The 13547-nt window shown below is 38.7% G+C and overlaps 1 protein-coding gene across 10 annotated transcripts in view; it reads right to left on the bottom strand.

Moving 5' to 3' along the window:
• ROCK2 (Rho associated coiled-coil containing protein kinase 2) overlaps window positions 1-13547 on the bottom strand; it is a 140306-nt gene that overhangs the window by 61434 nt on the left and 65325 nt on the right. The gene's annotated exons all lie outside the window — the stretch shown is intronic.

Raw genomic sequence — 13547 nt, 5'->3', positions numbered from 1 at the left:
GGTCTGACCTTTTTCACAGGCATACTGTGTTTTACTGCACTTTGATTTATTGCACTCTGTAGATATTACAATTTTTACAAATTGAAGGTTTATGGCAACCCTGAGTTGAGTAAGTCTACTGATGCCATTTTCCAACAGCATTTGCTCACTTCATGTCTCTGTATCACATTTTGGTAATTCTCCCAATATTTCAGACTTTTTCAATGTTATTACACTTGTTATGGAGATCTGTGACCAGTAATTGTTTTGAGGTGCAACAAATGATGCTTATATAAGACAATGAATTTAATCAATAAATGGCTGTGTTGTGACTGCTCCATTGGTCAGTTGCTCACAGTCTCTTCCCCTTACCTTGGGCCTCCTCTTCTCTGAGACACAATATGGAAATTGGGCCTATTAATAACCCCACAAAGGTCTGTAAGTATTCTAGTGAAAGGAAGGGCTGTATATCTTTCATTTTAAAGCAAAAGCTAGAAATAATTAAGCTCAGTGAAAAAGGCATACTGAAAGCCAAGACTGGATGAAAGCTTAGGCCTCTAGTGCCAGTTAGCTAAGTAGTGAATGCAAAAAAAAAAATTCTTGAAAGAAATTAAAAGCGCTACTCTAGCGAACACATAAATGATAAGAAAGCAAAAAAACTTTGTTCCTGACATGGAGAAAATTTTGGTGTCTGAAGAGAAGATCAAACCAACCATAACATTTTCATAAGCTAAACCCTAATCCAGAGCAAGTCTCTAAATCTCTTCAATGCTATGAAGGCTGAAGGAAGTAAGGAAGGTGCAGAAGGGAAGACTGAAGCCAGCAGAGGTTGGCTCCCCATGAACTTTCTCCAAAACATCAAAGAGCAAAGTGAAGCAGCAAGTGCTGATGTAGGAGCTGAAACAAGTCACCCAAAAGATCTAAATGAAATAACTAATAAAGGTGGCTACTCTCAACAACAGATCTTCAACACAGATGAAACAAGCATATATTGGAAGAAAATGCCATCTAGGACTTTCACAGTTAGAAAAGTAAATACCTGGCTTCAAAGCTTCAAAATACAGGCTGACTCTCATATTAGGAACTAATAAAGCCAATTCTTTTTCACCATTCTGAAAATCCCATAGCCCGTAAGAATTATGCTAAATCTACTATCTGTTCTCTATAAATGGAACAACAAAGCCTAGAAAGATGACAGCGCATCTCTTGACAACATGGCTGAGTATTTGAAGCCCATTAAGGTCTCAATAATTTGAGACCTGTGCTCAGAAAAAGAGATTCCTTTCCAATTATTACTGCTCATTGACCAAGCACCTAGTCATGCAAGACCTCTACTAAAGATGTAGAATGCTGTTAATGTTGTTTTCATGCCTACTAACCCAATATTCATTCTGCAGCCCAAGCATTAAAGAATCATCCTGACTTTCAAGTCTCATTATTATATTCTATAAGGCTATAGCTTCCATAAAGTGATTTCTCTAACGGATCTTGGGCAAATTCAACTAAAAATATTCTGGGAAGGATTCACCTTTCCAGATGTCATGAAGAACATCTGTGATTTATGGAAAGAGAGCCCAAGTTCTTCCAAACATTAACAAGAGTTTAGAAGTTGCTTCCAGCTCTCATGGATAACTTTGAGGGGTTCAATACTAGAGTGAAGGAAAGAACTGAAGATATGGTGGAAATAGCCTCACTGTTCTCTATCCTAGAACTCAATTTATTTTCTTCCTAGAGGATGACATAACTTCTCCCCCCACCCCCACCCCCCCGCCTTTGTACAGCCACACTGATGGCATATGGAAGTTCCCGGACCAGGCGTCAAATCACAGCTGCAGCTGAAGCATATGCCACACAGCCACACCCACATTGGATCTGAGCTGCATCTGTGACCTACGCCACAGCTTATGGCAATGCCAGATCCTTGACCGGCTGAGCGAGGCCAGGGATGGAACCTGCATCCTCATAGACAACATCATGTCCTTAATCTGCTGAGCCACAAGAGGAACTCCCCCGTTTTTTAATGTTGTTTCCTTGTATTAGCTGAGTCCCTGTATTAGATGGTAAGCTCAGTAAAGGTAGGGATTATCTAAAGAGTAAATACTAAAGAGTAAATACAAGAGCAACTGCCATGGGGTTGATAACAGAACAGAGACACCAGATGTTAAACAGCACAGCAGGGATAATTGATTTCCAGCCAAAAGGACTAGAGAAACCTTAATAATTTCCTAGTTATCCAAGTGAGACATCTTAGGAGAAAAAAACATGTTCTAAAGCAAGTCCTACTCTAGCACTACCTAACCAAACCTATTAACACCAAACCCTAAAAGACCAAAAGGGGAGTAGAGTTTATAGGCACAAGAGTTCCTGACGTGGCTCAGTGATAACGAACCTGACTAGATCCATGAGGACGCAGGTTTGATCCTTGTCCCTGCTCAGTGGGTTAAGGATCCAGCATTGCCGTGAGCTGTGATGTAGGCCACAGACAAGGCTCGGAACCCGCGTTGCTGTGACTGGGGCTTAGGCCAGTGGCTCTATCTCTGACTTGACTCCTACCCTGGAACCTCCATATGCCACAGGTGTAGCCCTAAGAAGACCAAAAAAAAAAAAAAAGAACCAATTGCAAATTCTTTAACTGAAAAATAACTAAAATGGAAAATTCTTTGGAAGGGCTTAACAGAGGAGATATAGGACATTCAATGAACTGGAATACAAATCAATCTGAAGAATAAAGAGAAAAATGAGTAAAATTAAGACAAAGAAAGATATACCATGCAAACAGCAAGTATAAAATAGCTGACAGAACAGTATTAACAAGAGACAAAGTAGATTTCAAGGCAAAGAGAAAAAGGGGATAATTCAGATAAAAAGAGTCTACAGGAGTGCCCATCGTGGCGCAGTGGTTAACGAATCCGACTAGGAACCATGAGGTTGCGGGTTCGGTCCCTGCCCTTGCTCAGTGGGTTAACGATCTGGCGTTGCCGTGAGCTGTGGTGTAGGTTGCAGACGCGGCTCGGATCCCGCGTTGCTGTGGCTCTGGCGTAGGCCGGTGGCTACAGCTCCGATTCAACCCCTAGCCTGGGAACCTCCATATGCTGCAGGAGCGGCCCAAGAAACAGCAACAACAACAATAACAACAACAAAAAAAAAGACCAAAAAAAAAAAAAAAAAAAGAGTCTACGTCATCAGGAAGGCATAAAAATTCTAAATACGGGAGTTCCCGTCGTGGCGTAGTGGTTAACGAATCCGACTAGGAACCATGAGGTTGCGGGTTCGGTCCCTGCCCTTGCTCAGTGGGTTAATGATCCGGCGTTGCCGTGAGCTGTGGTGTAGGATGCAGATGCGGCTCGGATCCCACGTTGCTGTGGCTCTGGTGTAGGCCGGTGGCTACAGCTCCAACTGGACCCCTAGCCTGGGAAGCTCCACATGTCGTGGGAGTGGCCCAAAAAATAGCAAAAAGACAAAAAAAAAAAAATTCTAAATACGTTTGCATCAAATAAATAAGCTTAAAAATTCACAGAGCAAAAACTGACATGACTAGAGTTCTCATCGTGGCTCAGAGGGTTAAGAATCTGACACAGTCTCCATGAGGATGTGGATTTGATCCCTGGCCTCTCTCAGTGGGTGAAGGATCGGGCATTGCCTCAAGCTGTGGCACAGGTCACAGATGCGCCTTGGATTCAGCGTTGCTGTGGCTGTGGTGTAGGCCGGCAGCTACAGCTCTGATTCGACCCCCCACCAGGAACTTCCTTATACCACAGATGTAGTGGTAAAAGGGAAAAAAAACCCAAAAAAACCTGACACAACTAAAGAAATAAATAGGGAAATCTGTAATTTCAGCTGTAACTTTCTCAGTACTTAATATAACAAACAAAATGTATATATAAGGAGTTCCCGTTGTGGCTCGGTGGTTAACAAGCCTGACTAGTATCCATGAGGATGCAGGTTTGATCCCTGGTCTTGCTCAGTAGGTTAAGGATCTGGCATTGCTATGAGCTGTGGTATGGGTGGAAGATGCAGCTCGGATCTCACACTGCTGTGGCTGTGCTGAAGGCTGGCAGCTACAGCTCTGATTCGATCCTTAGCATGGGAACCTCCACATGCCACAGGCATGGTGCTAAAAAGACAAAAATATGCACATATATATTTTGAATATATATTTTTTAAAATATATATTTATCTACTTAAATTCATATATATTCAAAATATATAAATTTATTATATAAACATTTTATACATTATAAATATATAAACTATAAATTTATAAATATATAAATGTACACTTAAATTTATTTAAAATTATTTAAAATTTATATATTTAAAAATATATAAATATATATTTTATATATAAATATATATAAAGAAAATTCAGCCAAGATGAAAACTGCCTAACCAAATTATAATTACGAAGGTTACTATATCAATAGGTTATATCACTTATTTTTTAAATATTTTGAAATTTAAAGTATTTTGATATATTGTAACTTTACATGAAAAGAGGCCCAAGTAAGTTATGGTAAGAGTCACAGATTAGATCCATCTTCTATACTAAATTACTCAACTAGAATAACAATTCCTTTGATTTGTATGGTGTGCTATCATTTATAGAATGCTGAAAATAAATGCATGGGAAAGCAACATGAAAACATCGGGGCATGTGGTGCAACAAGGGAATGAAGAACCTAGTCTTAAAAGTAGAAATCTCTTCCACAGCAGAGAGACCAGATTTTTCCTTAGCAAATTATCTCCAAGCAAATGCTCATTCCAGCAATGCTATTAAATGTCTTTTTAAAAAGTTTAAAATGTTATTAAAAAGAGATAGCTATGATACTTGCTTTCTCCATGTATGCCACTCTTCATTCACTTATTCTAAGGCCAAATCAGACTCTGAAAAACTTATGTTTTTCAAATGAGCCAGCTTGGGGGCTGAGGGATGCACTGAGGGTTTTGGGATGGAAATGCTATAAAATTTGGTTGTGATGACTGTTGTACAACTATAAATGTAATAAAATTCATTGAATAATTTAAAAATATTTTTTAAATAAAGTAAAAAAAAACCGAAAACAAAAAAGATTTTTACGTTTCCTAATTAATTAGAAAAAGCAATCATAAGCCAATCAATTTATACCACCATATTATTTATGCTTGATTCAGACCATAAGAGTGTTAAGAATTCTGCTGTAAAGAATAGCTATGAACAGACACTAAAACATATTTTTCAGCTGATAGGAAATAGTTAAAGATTTATTTAACTATTAATCTTCAGTATATGAATTTACCAAACAGAAACAAACCTAGAAGGAAGGGCCATTCAAATAAAAACATAGACATAAAATTCTTTTTTGAACATGAGAAAAATGCTTATTGACTTTATTTCTGGTGCTTCTTTACGCAAAACTGCTTCCCTCTTTGTGCTTTCAAAACGCTTACAATAATCTAATAACATAATTAGTTGTATACATGTCTGCTTCCTAAGCTCCTTTAAGAACAGAATAGAAACTTTCATTTGCGAGGCTGCCTAGTGGTTGACACAACGCTAAATTATCCAATTCAACAATTCAGCAAAATTATATCTATATGAGATCTGTAAACTTTTAATAAATAAAGACAATTTTGGTTAGATGCTCTAGTTAATGAGGCCTGAATTTCACTTAAACTTCTGTGACAGGACCCTTTACAGGCTCATGACAAACACAAGAGTCGGGAACCACCAGCTTGTGGTCTTTGATTTGGTCTACGGAACAAACACTAAGAGGCAATAGTCCCCTTGGTTTTCTAGCTCCTTCTTTATTCAATATGGATAGATAAACAGATACAGTAGCTATTCATTATCACACTGCACAGAATACTACTTAAAAGCATGGACGTAGCTGTCAATAAACCGGGGCCAAAGTCCTAGCTATTTATGAACTATGTGGTCAATTCACTTAACCTTTTTAAATTTCAGTAACTTTATCTACTTCCGGATCTCATAAAATTGCTGCAGAGATAATGAATATAAATACTTAGCACATAGGACACACTCAATGAAAATGACAGCTAACTCTACCATAGACAACTCAGTTCACTCTATTATGTTTTGTTTTGTTTTTTTTTTGCCTTTTTGCTATTTCTTGGGCCGCTCCCACGGCATATGGAGGTTCCCAGGCTAGGGGTCCAACTGGAGCTGTAGCCACCGGCCTACGCCAGAGCCACAGCAACGCAGGATCCGAGCTGCGTCTGCAACCTACACCACAGCTCACGGCAACGCCAGATTGTTAACCCGCTCAGCAAGGGCAGGGACCGAACCCGCAACCTCATGGTTCCTAGTCGGATTCATTAACCACTGCGCCACGACGGGAACTCCAGTTCGCTCTATTATGAAGCTTTACATCCATCTCCTCTATGTCACTAGTCTAGGATTACCTAAAGGACAAAAATGCTGCTTCTATCCAGTATTTCCATTTGTTAGAGAAAAGAACGTATCTTGTTTCTAATTTTAAAAGTGAATGAGTGCAAAAATGGTATCTAATTGATCATGAGTATGAAAAAAAAAGACCAAAACAAAAAGAGGGGCTCAAAAAGAGTTAACAGTTTTATCTCAACTGATGGAATTCTCTGCAATTTTTATTTTCTAATATTTGTTTGTGTTTTCTACAGCTAATATATACTTTGAAGAAAAAAAAAAAACTTTTTAGGTAGATGAAACATTCCTAAGTGTAGTTAAGACATGCTTAGAAAATCCTAAAATGTACCTAAATCTCCTAGAACACTTGTAGGCAAAGTCTTTTGAAAATCATTCTAACGAAAATTCTAAGCCTCATTTGAGGCTTTCAACTTTATTTTTGGCTTCAAAAATCATAATAGATTATTTTTATAAAAAGATCCAATGCATCTATTTGACATATCCAGAGCAGTTATTGTGTGCTGCTAAGGTTTCCACTAAAGATGCAAGAATGGCCTCATGCTTTCTGTCTGATCTAGTTGTGGTAGCTAAGATTGAATGAGGAAATAAAGAACTTACAAAAGCATGGAGGGAGGGAGATAAGTTTCACAACTCAGAAATAATCTTATAACCAGCGAGGAGTCTATTTTACTCCAAAAAAAGAAAATACGATACAAAAAAATTTGAGTTTACATGACAAGTGTCAGAAAATCACTGCCTCTACACCCTTTCCTTTTTGTTGGTTACACTTTAAAAGCTTAGTTTAAAGCCAATTAAATTAAAAGCAAGCCAGTGGGAGATTTAAAAAAAAAAAAAGCTTGAGCTTCATCTCATATCTGCCTTGAGTCCTATCACCGAGAGTCTGTGTGCCCTCAGCATTCTGGATTCAGAGGAAGCACCTGAGCCCAAGGACCAGGAAAAATCAGTCAATTCACTTCAATGACAACTTTTTATGTTTCAGGTTCTGTGCTATGCAGGATATAAAGAGACAAGAAAGACAAGAAAAATCCAATCACAGGTATGATCTAGCAGCAGGCACTATACATCACTGGCGAAAGTGACAAATGGCTACATGGTAAGAGTTTCCCCCTTTCTCTGTGCTGCTCTGCAGATATTCCTACTAAACTGTACTTGACTAAAAGAAGATAATCTTCCCAGATATGGGTGAACTATTTTCAGATAAGCAGCAATGAACTGATAGGAATGCCAAAAGTACTGAAAAGACACAGTTCCTGCCCTCAAAAAATTTTTGATATAAAAGGATTCAGGAGTTCTCTTGTCGCTCAGGAGGTTAAGCATCAAATCACTGCAGTGGCTTGAGTTGCTGCTGTGGTACAGGTTTGATCCCTGGCCTGGGAACTTCCACTTGGCACAGGCAAGGCCAAAAACATAAATAAATAAAAAATAAAAGGATTCAAAGAAGTATACATATAAACTTCAGAACAAGGCATAATATGAGAAATTAAATAATCATAATTAAAAGATACAGGCAAGAGAGGACATACTTAGAGGGTAGGAGGAAGGCAAAAGGAATCAGAAAAGGAATCTCTTTGAAAATGAGCTCAGAGAAAGAGAACAAAGCATTTTTGGAGGAACACCAGGTAAACAAGAGCATGCTTTGAAATAAGATAGCCTGCCCAGAATGAACAGCATGATGGAAAATAAGGGTTAAAAAGATTAATTGGTGATGTCTTAAAAGAGGGCCTATAGGCCAGGATGAAGACTTCATGTTTCATTTAGGCAAGGGAGCCCTAAGATGCAAAGGAGAAATATAATGAATATATTTAAGAAGATCGATTTGGCAACAGTTTGTATTAGATAGATCTTTACTTCCCATACTGCATATATCTCGTTACAGAAAAATGGGGAAATAAAGAAAACAGAATGAAACAAAATAAGTATGTTAGTAAAGTCCCATAGTTGATTCTATTATAACCATACCAGGGTAAGAATGGTATGTGAAAATACAAGGATATGAAGTATGGAGAAAACAGTCTGCCAAATAATAATGTGGTCCAGTGAGCTCAGACAGCACGAATTTGCATAAGACTTAACAAGCCTTGGTATTGTCTCCATCAGCACTTCCCAATCCCAAATCAAGAGAACAACAGTGAAACTGTTATCAGAAGTAGAAAGCAGAGCAAGACACAAAAAATGTCTATTTGATTCGGCATTGCCCTGAGCTGTGGTGTAGGTTGCAGACGCGGCTTAGATCCTGCAGTGCTGTGGCTGTGGCGAAGGCCGGCAGCTACAGCTCCAATTAGACCTCTAGCCTGGGAACCTCCATATGCGACAGGTATGGCCCTAAAAAGACAACCAAAAAAAAATCTATTAGAAGTTTATCATTAGGAGTTCCCGTCGTGGCGCAGTGGTTAACGAATCTGACTAGGAACCATGAGGTTGCGGGTTCGGTCCCTGCCCTTGCTCAGTGGGTTAACGATCCGGCGTTGCCGTGAGCTGTGGTGTAGGTGGCAGACGCGGCTCGGATCCCGCGTTGCTGTGGCTCTGGCGTAGGCTGGTGGCTACGTTCCGATTAGACCCCTAGCCTGGGAACCTCCATATGCCGCAGGAGCGGCCCAAGAAATAGCAACAACAACAGACAAAAGACAAAAAAAAAAAAAAAAAAAAAAAAAAAAAGAAGTTTATCATTATTACCTTAACTATAAAAATGTTTCTTGGAGTTCCCATCGTGGCGCAGTGGTTAAAGAATCCGACTAGGAACCATGAGGTTGCAGGTTCGGTCCCTGCCCTTGCTCAGTGGGTTAACGATCTGGCGTTGCCGTGAGCTGTGGTGTAGGTTGCAGACGCGGCTCGGATCCCGCGTTGCTGTGGCTCTGGTGTAGGCCGGTGGCTACAGCTCCGATTCAACCCCTAGCCTGGGAACCTCCATATGCCGCGGGAGCGGCCCAAGAAATAGCAAAAAGACCAAAAAAAAAGAAAAAAAAATCATAAAAAAATAAAATAAAAATGTTTCTTTAAGCCACTATGCAAAATTGGTATATGAATCACTGAAAGGAGTTTAACAGCTTCTCCAGAAGCTCCAATTCCAGCCTACAATGTATTACCTATAGGTGTCAGGTACTAGTCTGGGTATTTTCCATATGTTAGCTCATTTAACACTCACAGCAACCTATGAATAATCAACTATTATTATCTTCATTTTACAAATGAGGGCACTGAGTCACAAAGAGGTTAGGTAGTTAAGAAGCCTAGCTCCAGAGGACATACTCTTAATTAATATACTCTACCAAATCATATTATGTTCCATAAAAGTGAGATGTGATAAAGTATCTCAAGAATAGAATCCATTATCACAACTTTGTAAATCAACTATATTCTAATAAAGCTTAAAAAACAAAAAATAGAATCCAAAAAAATAATGATATTAAATACAATCATCCACTGCTGTAGACCTTTCATGATATAAAACATAAATTAAAGGTACATGTCTTCTACAGATAGGAAAAAAAAGACAAAAGACAACAAGTTGAACAAATTTTGCCCTCCTGAAATTACAGAACTTTTCACTCCACAAGAAATGTCTTGTCACATTAGGAAACCTATACCCAAATAAATTAAATGAGCTGTCACTTTCCTGACTCTTGACATTTTCATACGTGTTCCCTCTGCATTTTGACGCCCACTCTATCCCCACTTCTTCATGTAGCCAACTCCTTTAACTTACCTCAAATGTCACTTTCTCACAGTAAGAATTTTCCTAACTCCCCCATCTGAATTAGTCACATCATCCTCTCCATTATTCTCTCTGATAGCATCCAGATCTGTTCCTTCATAGTGTTCATTACAATCTGAAAAAATTTACTCCACAAATTTTTCATCTCCTCCACAAAACTACCACTTTCAGCAAGATAGAGGCTATGTTATTGTGTCTTTAAAGGCTAGCACAGCTCCTGGAACATAACAGATCCTGATTAAATATTTCATTGACAAATATGGATAAATGTACCATTTTAAGCCTGACAATTAATTGCTAAATTTTACTTGAACATTTCAATATTCCAGCAACTATTTCAAATGTTTTATATACACTGTCACATTTAATTCTCCCAGGAATCCCATGAGGTATAAATACTATGGTTATCTACATTAACAGGTAAGACACTGAGGTACGGAAAGATTAAGTAACTTGTCTCAAGTCACAGCTAGTCAGTGAAAGAGCCAGAATTCAACTCTAAGTCGCCTGACTCTAGCTCTTATACTACGGTGCAGCCGCTGTGGCATAGCAGAGTTACTTTTACAATGAGAATTTTCTTTGTGAAAACTGACTGGTAGGTCCTCTGTAATCATTTTTCCCCCCTTTCTTTCTTTTTGGCTGCTCCACAGCACATGGAGTTCCTGGGCCAGGGATCAGATTCGAGCTGCAGTTGCGACCTACTCCACAGCTGCGGCAACACAGGATCCTTTAAATCCACTGTGCCAGGCCAGGGATCGAACCTAAGGCTGCAGAGATGCCGCCAATCCCACAGTGCCACAGCGGGAGCTCCTATAATGATGTATTTTTAGCTAGACCAGAAAAAGCCTTTCACAAAGAAAGACACATTTGTACTGTAAAACTTTCTTCAAATGACTAGAAAAACATAACACTGTGCCAAATATGAGACATCCCCTACATATTTGCCTGATTTATCTACCACACACAAATCAACTTTAAAAGGCTATGGGAGAAACACTTGGACTTCTCCTTTTCAATCACATCCTTCTTAAGAGTCCCTGCCTGCGGTAACAGAAGCAAGAACTAAAGCCAAAACAAACATGTACAAGCAGGTCATCAGATTAAAAGAATGTTAAAATATTTTTCATTTTTAAAATCAGATGACTTTGTTTCTGCATTTTTTTGTTTTCTTCTTCTTTTCAGGGCCATACCTGTGATATATGGAAATTCCCAGGCCAGGGGTTGAATCGGAGCTGCAGCTGCAGGCCTGCACCACAGCCACAGCAACAATGATTATGAGCCACATTGGCAAACTATACCACAACTCATGGCAATGCCAGATCCTTAACCCACTGAGTGAGGCCAGGGATTGAACCTGTATCCTCACGGATACTAGTCAGGTTAAGCTGAGACGGAATGGGAACCACCTGTTTCTGCATGTTTGTGGCCAAAATGAAATACGGGATGGAAAGTTAACAACAAAATAAAAGCCTTTTGGAGTTCCCGTTGTGGCTCAGTGGTTAACGAATCCCACTAGGAACCATGAGTTTGCGGGTTTGAAATACGTGTAGTATGATTCTACATATAATAGTAAATAACAGTTAACACTCAGAGAATACTATAACCAGGCTTACTTTGTTAATTCACTTAGTTTCCTATAAAGGCCACCCATGACATGGGTGTTATCTGTATTTTACAGGTTGGAACTCAGAGAGATGAAGAAACCTGCTTGAAGTCATCACAATCTTTGAGTTAGACCATGGCAGAGCTAGGATTCAACTACTTTATAATCTATCTTATAGAAACTTTCATACCAACTATCATGTAATCTAATCTCCTAACCTAATCTCCCTCCCCACTTAGAGCATTGTACTAGCTGAAGCGACAAAATACAAAATATAAAACAAAACCAAAACCTCATTACTTTCCAAGGCAGCCCATTCCTCAAATCTACTCCCAATTAATGTCTCCATTCCTTCAACCATACCTCAGATGGCATTATTTCAAGTTTCTGAGCATCCATACCTTGAGTATTCTCCATCAATGTGCCTTTTAAAACAGGGTATCTAGAATGAATTAAATATTCCAGGCACAGCCCAATCATCTCAAATTAGAGGAAACCTATCCCTATTATCTTAGAAATTTATTAAAGCAGTCCAAACTTTCTTTACTCTGCTGGCTAGCCATATCACCAATGACTCTTGCCTGGTTTACTTTCAAGGAAATTTGTTCTTTAATTCATAATGACTGTCAAGCAATCTATTCCTTGATTTCTTCACACCTGAGTAAAAGTCATTATTCTGGTTAAATTTCACTTCTTCTATTGGACTAGTGACTCCCTAACTGACGATTTCTGAGGTTTGGCGCTTCTTTTTTGTGTGTGTGGCTGTACCCATGGCACGTGGAAGTTCCAGGCCAGGGGCTAAATCCATGCAACAGTAGCAGCTCAAGCTGCTTCAGTAACAACGCTGGATCCTTAACCCACTGTGCTACAAGGAACTCCCTAGTTCACCTAAAATCATCCTCATACTTCAGTTTTAACTTATTTGCAAAATTATTCAATATGCTACCATTGCATCTATACAAGTCATTAATAAAATGTTTAAGTAGGAGAGGAAAAAACCCTAAAACCATCCCTGGGGAATCTCTGTCTAAGGACTCATCCATGCTTTCATGAGCCTCCTGAGAATACAGCTACTAAAAGCTCGCTACCCAAATGCTAATTTGTTGACACTTCTCCATATCATCCTCAAGTATATCAATCTTTCTCAAATACCTTTTAGCTATATATTACACCTATTGCACTATTTTGATCCACAAGTCCAATAAACCTAGCAAAGATAGAGGAATGAAAGAGAAGATGACATAGGTTAGTCTGTCATGACTTGTTCCTAGAGAAACCCATGCTAGCACATAGTCACTTTTTCTCAGTGTTCAACCAAGAAGAATAGAGAACTGTTAAGTTAAAAACAGAATTTGACTCCACAGTTTAACTATTAGGACAAAAGAACCACATACACACACACACACACACACACAAAAACCAAAAAAGAGAAACAGGTTTCATATTCATATTTGGAGGTTTCATATTCATATAATAGCACAACTAAAATACTTTAAATATCTGCATTTATAAATATTTCCAGTACTACCATTTTGGCCTGTAAAAGTAAATTTTATATTTACTTTCAGTTATTAAAACACCTTTGCTGGGTTTCTCATATGTCTAAATAAACTGCAGTTAATCAGGCAGAAGATGATAGCAATCTGAACATACTAAAGAAAAACACAGTAGTTCTGGTGGAATATTAACTGCGAGGCAGATCATGTATGAAGCCAAGTTGGCCTTATTCTAAATCTCAGTGTTTCAGAGCTAGAACAGACCTGGTGTTTAGTGCACAAGTGCCTCCTTTTACAGATAAAGACACCAAGGCTCTCAAAGATGGAATGACCTGACCAAGTTCATGAAGCTAA

Source organism: Sus scrofa, chromosome 3, assembly GCF_000003025.6.
Source record: "Sus scrofa isolate TJ Tabasco breed Duroc chromosome 3, Sscrofa11.1, whole genome shotgun sequence".
Lineage (NCBI taxonomy): Eukaryota > Metazoa > Chordata > Mammalia > Artiodactyla > Suidae > Sus > Sus scrofa.
The sequence above is the reverse complement of the archived record's forward strand: the minus strand, read 5'-3'. Positions and strand labels throughout refer to the sequence as shown.